We start from the raw sequence: 9,754 nt of genomic DNA on the forward strand, positions 1-9,754 counted from the left end.
TTTATTATATCTGTCATCAACACTACCCTCTACTGACAGATTTTTGAATTGTTCTTCACATAACATTTGAAGTTTTCCCCAATCTGCTTTCTTATATATCCATCTTACACCATATTTAAATTTTTGTAGTTGAATCTTATTTTGAATTACACATGTTACTGGAAAATGATCACTTCCTATATTATCCTTAGATACTGACCATATACATTTACCAGCTAATGATGCTGAAACTATTGTGATATCCAGACATGACATTCTACCACTTGCTATGTCTATTCTTGTTGGATTGCCATCATTTAAACATACTAACGAGTTATCTTCCATGAACTCTTCTATTATTTCTCCATTTTTATCTGTACTCCTGCTACCCCAAATACTATTGTAAGCATTAAAATCACCACATATAATCATTTTGTTTGCCTTTTCTCCCATAACACTTTTCAGGAGATCTATTGTTAATTCTGCACATGGATTATAGAAATGTAACACTCTGATTACCCCCTGTGTACCCATTATTTCTATACATATGCTCTCTGCATTACCTTCATTATTTATTTGTTCATATATCACATTTTCTTTTATGAATGTTGCACATCCTCCACCTCTACCATTAATCCTGTCCTTCCTTATTACCTCATAGCCGTTCATCCTAAAATCTAATGACTTGCATAACCATGTTTCTTATATACAAATGATATCAGGAGATTTACTCATATCTTCAATATACTTTTTAAACTCCTGTCCATTAGCGATTAAGCTTCTGGCATTCCAATGAAGCAACAGGAAAGACATGATAATGTTATATATTATTACATTGAGATGCATCATAATTTGTTGTTATTCCACCTTCTATTCTCCCTTCTTTAGACTGTAGAATCTTGTGAACTTGTTCTGCTGATATACCGATGCAGTTCAAGAATTTGTTTGCACAATCTACCACAATTTTTATTTTATCAGATCTTCTTTCTACCTGCCCAGTGCCATTCACCACTGCACAGATAAATGCCACAAAATCATTTTTGCTCATGTTAATGTTGTCATTTGAGTCATTCTTTAACAAGTTCAGCTGTTCCATTGACTTGTCAATCTGAGAGGTTTGTTCCGGTCCAATATGTATTCTTGTATCATCTACATGTTTCACTCTACGAGCTGCTTCTGCATACGTTACATTCTGGGTGGATTTTACCTTTTGGATTTCACGAGCCTGTTGCTGTACTGGACAACCTGCATATGCAGCGCTGTGTTCTCCTCCACAGTTGCAACACTTGATCTCAGCTCCTTCCTGACACTTCCCGTATTCATGCACCCCTCCACATTTTGCACAACGCATTTTTCCTTTGCAAACTGCAGCAGTATGACCTATGCGCTGACACGTATAACAACGCAAAGGAGGGGGTACATACTCCCGTACCACATAACTGATGAAACCTAGCTTCACCTTGACTGGTAAATTGCTGTCTTCAAAGTGTAACAGCACAGAAAGACTATCACACTTTTCATTATCTTTCCATGTTGTCAATCTTCTAGCCAAAGTAACTTTGCCTCCAATCAAGTTTCCTTTTACTTCTTCCATAGATACATTTAAGGGTACTGCTGAAATAACGCCACGTTTCTTCATATTTATACCAGCACAACTTATTTTACCACCAGCTAGTGTTTTCAGTTTTAGAATCTTTGCGTTCTGATTTTCATTCTTACACTTAATCAAGACTCTTCCATTGCTCAGACATGCTGCCCCTTTCACTGATCCCACTTCTTTTTCTATCGCTTTTGATAGTTTAACAGGATGCATGTATTGCTCTGCTTGTTTGACAAATGTAATCATAACTTTTATTTCCTTTCCCTCATTGTTTCTCAACATCCTTTGCCCTGAATCCCTGGTTTTACTTGTACATAGTTTCTCACATTCAAACTCATCACCCATGTTACCTCCTTTTTTCCTTTTATTATATCGCACTTCTTGGAATTCCATATCTTGATTACCATCATCCGAAGAATCGTCCATTATGTCCACCTACTTCCACTCAAGAACTGTCCCTAATTTGTCCTTTTTAGAATCTATTAATTTGTCAGCGTTAATTACATAAACCGGCAAACTGATGCAACATGAAAATAACTGGCTAAATGACTTAAATAATGAATTAGGTAATCAGTATGACTGATGTCAGAGACTTTGGCATCATGGTGTGACCACTCACCTGATACAAAGAATTTAAACAAAGTGCATAGTTTTATAACATGGTTGTAGTAGCCTAATAAATGTGACTCTTATCTGGATGACAATCCAGCAATCTCGATCACTGGATACTTAAAAGCTTTTTCCCCAACTTTCCTAACCTTTAATTTCAGGTTCAAGAGTGTGTGGTAAGGAAGCCTGATGTGATGACGAACCCTTATGCACACATTGTTGAGCCTCTGGACCCCCAGAAGCCTGACCACAAGTTCTTCAACCTAAGGAAGCTTGGTGACCCTAGATATGATAAGAATAGCTTATTATATGAATGACTTTTTGAATTATCTAACCATTCACGCAATGGAAGTTAAGTCATTGGTGTCTCAGGGGTTATTGCATGACTTTCCCAGGGACTGTAGACACGACTGTGTCCCTCTCTGAGTTGGTCTCAATACTTTTGAATTCACTTTTGAGTTTATAATCTTTAACTGCATCAGCTGCTTTTTATGACCTCTTGCCCCTTTCTTTGAAGATCACCTTCCATTCTCCATCCGTGTGCTGCTGGAGTCTGCCGTGAGGAACTGTGATGAGTTCCTAGTAAAAAAGGATGATGTGGAGAAAATCCTCAACTGGAAGGTGACAGAGTCAGACCGTGGAGGTCCCTTTCAGACCAGCCCGTGTCATCTTGCAAGACTTCACGTAAGTTTGAACCGGTGTCAAAAATGTACTTTTCCATGGGGCAATATTTGTACCTTTTATAAGGGCAATTTCTTTCTAACCGTTTAAGTGAAATGTCAGAAGATAACAACAGAAACTAATTTTTTGGCCACATATTTTTCATTTTGTGGTCATTTTTGTCTATTTCGGTGGCATTTCTGCCCTGAGCACCCGTTAATTTCCGACCCTCGTTTGAACTAAGACCTAACAACTTGCAGCCTTTCTAGTACTTGTGAACAAGGCTTTCATGTTGGTTTTTGTATTGAATGTTTTAAGCTGTGATTGTTAATGTGTGTGAATTATGTTGGCTGGATCCATTTAAATGGACTGTGCCTCTGTTTTACTCTGTGTTCACTTGCTTTGGATAGGGGGGTTCCTGCAGTGGTCGACTTTGCAGCTATGCGTGATGCAGTGAAGAAATTACAGGGTGACCCTGAGAAGATTAATCCTGTCTGTCCTGTGGATCTTGTCATAGACCATTCCATTCAAGTGGACTTCAACAGGAAGTAAGTCTCTGCCTTTCGTCAGAAATGTAAAATAGGCTATTGTTATTTTTATGCACAAGTCTGCACAACATATTTCTCAAACTCTCATTTCTTTGATGTTATGTTAAAATAATAATACATTTCATTCCCTACTACAACAGTAGTTTCCCTTTATATAGTGTTTATTGTGCACAATACACAAGAATGAAGCTGTCGCAAATGTTAGAGCAGAACATGAGATTTTTTAAAATAAGTTACAAAACTGGACAGGGGCATGTTTCACATCAAAAGAAATGACATCAGAACAGAGTTCTCATGATGAATTGTTTTAAGGAGATTCAGGTTACATGACAGGGTGTTCTCAGAGTTTTCAGTTTTAAATGAAATGCTCAAGGTGTGGGTGCTTTGTGTTTATGGGTTAAGAGTGCTAACCAAGTCACAGGAAGCAGTGAGGCATGGGGAAATACTACTGGAAATACTGCATTTATGCCCTAACAGAGTGGGAAAATTGTTCTCATACCGTGGACACATCATTAATTGCAACATGTGTGTGAAGCTTTTCCACTAAGGAAGACACGAAACAGCGTTGACTTCAAAGGTAGGATTCTTTTTAATTTTACTTATCAATCAGTCACTATATACAGTGTAACTTTTCTCTGTGTTGGCGTCGGGTTCTCTCTCTCTGAGGCTCGGTTGCTGCTGCTTTTTATCCCGCTCTCCTCACACTACTGCAATTAGACACAGGTGTTAGACATAATTTAGCTCAGGTGTGAGCGCCCTTACCGCTTTTCTCTCCCGGACGGGCGCTTGACCACGCCCCCGCTGCCACAATGTGTATTGATGTAATATGCCAACATTAGCTATTTCGGTTTTACTTCATGTCTACCTTTCTGTAGAATGATTGTTTAGCAGACGAAACATTGAGAATACGTCTTTCCAAAGTCTTGAAAAATGTATGGTTAAAATATGTATGACCTTTTTTTTCTTATTTTAAGGTCTGACAGGCTTCAGAAAAACCAAGAGCTTGAATTTGAAAAGAACAGATGACGATTTGAGTTTTTAAAGGTACTTTTTTCCCTGTATGTTGATGAATGTATTGACATTAAGTTGTTGACTATTTGCATGCTTTAAAGGGATAGTTCACTCAAAAATTTAAATTCTTTCATATTTTACTCACTCTCAGACCATCCTAGATACGCATGACTTTCTTTCTTCTGCTGAACACAAAGATTTTTAGTAAAAATATCTCAACTCTGTTAGTCCATTCAATGCAAGTCAATGGTTACCAGATCTTTTAAGCTACAAAAAGCACATAAGGGTAGCATAAAATAAATAAATTAAACCAATGGTTAAATCCATGTCTTCAGAAGCAATATGATAGGTGTGGGTGAGAAACAGATCAATATTGAAATAATGTTTTTATTATAAATCTTCACTTTCACATTCTTTTGTTTTTGGCGATTCACATTCTTCGTGTATATCGCCAACTACTGGTTGAGGCTGGTAAATGGTGGAAATTTATAGTAAAATAAATATTTATATTTTAAGGATATTGATCTGTTTGTCACCCACACCTATCATATCACTTCTGAAGACATGGAATTAACCACTGGAGTCATAGTGATTAATGTTATGCTGCCTTTATGTGCTTTTTAGAGCTTCAAAGTTCTGGCCACTATTCACTTGAATTCTATGTACAAATCGAGCATAAATATCCTTAAAAAAAACGTAGTTTATGCTCTGCAGAAGAAAGTCAAACATCTGGGATGCCATGAGGTTGAATTTTCTTTTTACATTTATGCATTTTGGGTGAACTATTCCTTTAACTACTGTTATCGGTCCACAGTGGGGTTCTAAAGCATTCCGGAACATGCGGATCATTCCTCCAGGCTCAGGAATAGTACATCAGGTCAATCTAGAGTACCTGGCCAGAGTTGTGTTTGATCAGGATGGTTACTACTATCCGGACAGACTGGTGGGCACCGACTCCCACACAACCATGATTGATGGGTTGGGAGTACTGGGCTGGGGTGAGTGAAACTAATCAGGAATCACCTAAGGTTGCTTTAAGTTTAGCTGCTGTGAACAAAATGGGAAAACATACAGTGGATTGCTATTGGGCAAGTGGTTCAAGAAAACACAACGTCATTATTGAGTTCTCACTTGACAGTTAAATTAAGAGTAGATGTTTCTGATAGTAGTCTAAGTTTATTAGGGCCTCGTCAATTTGACATGTTTTAAACCTAGATCTCTTTGAGCAGGTGTGGGAGGTATTGAGGCAGAGGCAGTCATGTTGGGTCAACCAATCAGCATGGTGCTGCCAGAGGTCATTGGCTACAAACTAGAGGGGACACCCACCAAATACATCACCTCCACTGACATAGTGCTTACTGTCACCAAGGTATGGCATTCATGTCATATCTGTAATTGAGTTAAGGTGAATTAATCTTTGATCATCTGTGACATTTAAGGTGAATTCATTGTTGAATTGATCTTTTCATTTAAAAAAAAAAACACAAAAAAAAACCAGCACTTGCGGCAAGTCGGTGTGGTTGGTAAGTTTGTGGAGTTCTTCGGCCCTGGTGTTGCCCATCTGTCTATTGCTGACCGTGCCACCATCGCCAACGTGTGCCCTGAGTATGGAGCCACTGCTGCCTTCTTCCCAGTAGACCACATCAGTGTGCAGTATCTGGAGCAGACAGGTAGGTTAACAGGTAGGTTAGATCAATTTATAAAGCCTGTGATGTGTTCATCTCCGTTCTAATCTGATATGGAGAACGTGGAATTGCTAAAGCTACTGCCTACAAATAGTATAGTTTTTTGTTTGTTTTTGTTTTATTTTCCCTATTTGAAATCCCCAATTCCCACTACTTAGTAGGTCCTCATGGTGGCGCGGTTACTCACCTCAATCCAGGTGGGGGAGGACAAGTCTCAGTTATCTCCGCTTCTTAGACTGTCAATCTGCGCATCTTATCACGTGGCTCGCTGTGCATGACACCGCAGAGACTCCGCACGTGGAGGCTTGTGCTATCCTCCGTGAGACACGCGCAACTTACCATGCGCCCCATTGAGAGCGAGAACCACTAATCTCGACCACGAAGAGGTTACCCCGTGTGACTGTACCCTCCCTAGCAACCGGGCCAATTTGTATTCAAATTTGCGACTCCAGGGGTGGTAGTCAGCGTCAGTACTCACTGAGCTACCCGGGCCCCCTACAAATAGAATTGTGAAATTCTTGTTTTTTCCCTGTGTGCTTGCTAATGGTTTACGTGCATGTGTTTTTAAGGGAGGGATTCAGAGAAGCTGAGCTACATAGCTCAATATCTAAAAGCAGTGGGCATGTTCAGAGACTACAGCAACAAAGCTCAAGATCCAAACTTCACTCAAGTACTTAACATACGTTGAATGTGCTGTCATTGCACAGGCAGATTTCCTCTGGCTACTGTTGTCTGCACCTCTGAATGCAAATTTCATATTTATTATGTGTTATACACATTCTCCTGATTTAGGCCCATAAGCAACCACCCACAACACCCTAGCAATGGCACAACAACATGCTAAAAACACTCAGAACTCATTAGCTACCACACAGAGTAATACCCTGACAACCACCCAGAACATCTTAGTATGGTGCCGGTGGGTCTTTCACTAGCGAATCTACTTCCTTTCTCTTTCCCTAGGTTGTTGAGTTGGACCTCAGTGCTGTCGTCCCCTGCTGCAGTGGTCCCAAGCGGCCACATGACAAAGTGTCTGTATCAGACATGAAGGAGGACTTTGAAAGCTGTTTAGTAGCCAAGGTACATATCACAGTAACACCTGAGAAAACACTCAAGACACCCCTTTCCTCTTTGGACTGTCCTAGTGACATTTCACTATTCTGTTTTCTTCCAACTTATCAAAACTTAGTAACTTCTATATCAATAGCTATTCCAAGTTGTCCATTGTTGTGAAAAGAATACGGTTAGTTCATCCATTTTTGCCTTCGTCTACAGCAAACCTTTAAAGGATTCCAGGTGGCCCCTGATCGTCACAATGCTAGTGTACCATTCCAGTATAACGGGGCAGAGTATTCCCTCTCTCGCGGATCTGTGGTCATCGCTGCTATTACGAGCTGTACCAACACCAGTAATCCTTCGGTCATGCTGGGAGCAGGTTTTTATCTACTTACAGAGATGCCAACTCTATTGGCACAAGTGGCATATTTTATATCGTATTTGTCTTTGGAACACTACAGTATATTATTATGATCTGACAGCTTTGTCTGAACAATCAGTATGATTTTCATGTGATTGCTTGTCTGAGTAACAGAGCAGGGACTAAAAACGGTTCAAGTAATTAAAACCAAAACTAACACATATTTTTCTCAGAATGTATCAAAAAGTGTAGTGTGCAACGCTCTCATTGGCTCTGTTATTCCCTTTCTCCCTCAGGGCATTAAAGCTGTGCTAGGCCGAAAGCCTCGGACTCACTGGCCGTGAGCGATACTCTGTGGTCATTCCCCCACAGCTCATGCCCAGAATGACCGTGGACATCAAGGTACTGCTTGACTCTGTAGTCGGAAGATACATAACTTTTTCTGAAATGAATACTAATTTACTAGATTGCTGAGGAAATTCAAAATCATCTCCATATTCAAATATTGTAGTGGCTAGAATGGAGAATAGATTTTGTGGGAGAAAAAAACTTGTAATATCATTATGATATACCTTAAATGTCGTACTTCCATGTGATTTATCTGTTTCATGTGATTAAATATGGTGTACATATGGTGTACTCTCATTCATCTCTGCAGCTGGACACTGGGAAAACATTTCAAGCTAAGATGAGGTTCGATACGGATGTGGAGCTCACTTACTTCCTTCATGGTGGCATACTCAACTACATGATTCGCAAAATGTCTGAAAATTGAAATGCATATTATGCTTTCTTCAGGAAGTTTCACACTAAACGCACGTATCCACCATCTTGATACTTGTTTCCACCCCTCCCTCCATTGGTTTTAATTGGTTTTAATTGGTTTTAAGTATCATGTTTACTGTTAAATTTTGGAAGATTTGTTTGTATTTTAGTGTTATGCATCAAATGATAGTGGTTTGGTGTAGGTTCAGTGGGATTGAATGGAACGTTTGAAAGCATTAGATGTTGTCAATGACAAACTTCACCTTCTTTCTAAATCTACCTCAGCACTGCCAAACCGCAGTCACATTTTTGCTTCTACTCTTTCTTGTTTTGTCAACATCAATTTATAAATGAACAAATAGTTTTATTAATTACTGTAATAACACTGGACTTTAAATAACTTTGAAATAACGCTTGCCAATCAAAGTATGCAAGCACAGCGATTAATAAAAGATACAGAATTTTTGAAGTAGAATTTTTGACTTTAATATGTTGTGGTGAACCATCGAACCAGATGTCATTCCATGAGCCAGTTTAGGGCAGAGCCCCTCTCTAACTGTCAAGGCAAAGAAGAGTGTCTAAATTTTGAAATTTTGCTAATTTTTGCAAATGTCAAGCACAGTTATCAGATAAGCTGCTTGGACAGCTGCCAGACACCCCTCAAAAGGCAAGAAAGACCTTCCAACACGTTGGAAAAGACTTCATTGGTCCATGGGTTTCTTAGCAACCACTCTCACCTCCCATGCCAAGGTTTGCCCAAGTCCTGAGTTGAGATAAAGACCATACATATCTTCAAGACCTCTTGAAGCAACATTAACCATGTGGCAAAAGCTGAAACAAAGAAGCCACAAAGACAACTCTTTACACACAAACTTTAATTGCTAACATTGACACCAATTGCAACTCATCCACTCCATGTTTGTTCACATTCTGTTTATGTACATTGCAGTTGTTCAATTAGCACAATAGTTCACACAAACTGAACCATGGTGGTATAAATTAATGCATGTGTAATATTTAATCTTTCAATTTCTTGTTTGGTCTCTATACCTTCAGAAAAATAAAGTATTTTTGATGAGGAAACGATTTGGAAAAGGAAAAATACATAGATGAGACTTTAACTATGTACTTTAAAATATGCAAATGTTCTACACACAACCACACTGTGTGGACCCCCCTCCGATCTTAGCAGCCAATCATAACCCTGAAACAAGAAGCGCCAAATTGAAATCTCATCAAGAAGGTATAAAACTATCATCTGGATGACCTCACCTTTGTCCTGAGTCCCTGTCCAGAGGGTCATTAACAGGATACACTTCTAAAACATCTTTGTTCTGGTCTCACTCTAAAGTGGTGGCCAAAAATATTGGCACCCTTGGTAAATATGAGCAAAGAAGGCTGTGAAAGAAATTAACTGCATTGTTAATACTTTTGATCTTTCATAAAAAAAAAAAATGAAAATCACAAAAATTTAACCTTT

At 39.0% G+C, this 9,754-nt stretch overlaps 1 pseudogene; it reads left to right on the top strand.

Moving 5' to 3' along the window:
• The first annotated feature begins 1,677 nt into the window (after positions 1 to 1,677).
• Positions 1,678 to 8,971, top strand: LOC127646607 (cytoplasmic aconitate hydratase-like; annotated as a pseudogene).
• Positions 8,972 to 9,754: the final 783 nt, after the last annotated feature.

The sequence above is a fragment of the Xyrauchen texanus genome, chromosome 1, assembly GCF_025860055.1.
Source record: "Xyrauchen texanus isolate HMW12.3.18 chromosome 1, RBS_HiC_50CHRs, whole genome shotgun sequence".
Lineage (NCBI taxonomy): Eukaryota > Metazoa > Chordata > Actinopteri > Cypriniformes > Catostomidae > Xyrauchen > Xyrauchen texanus.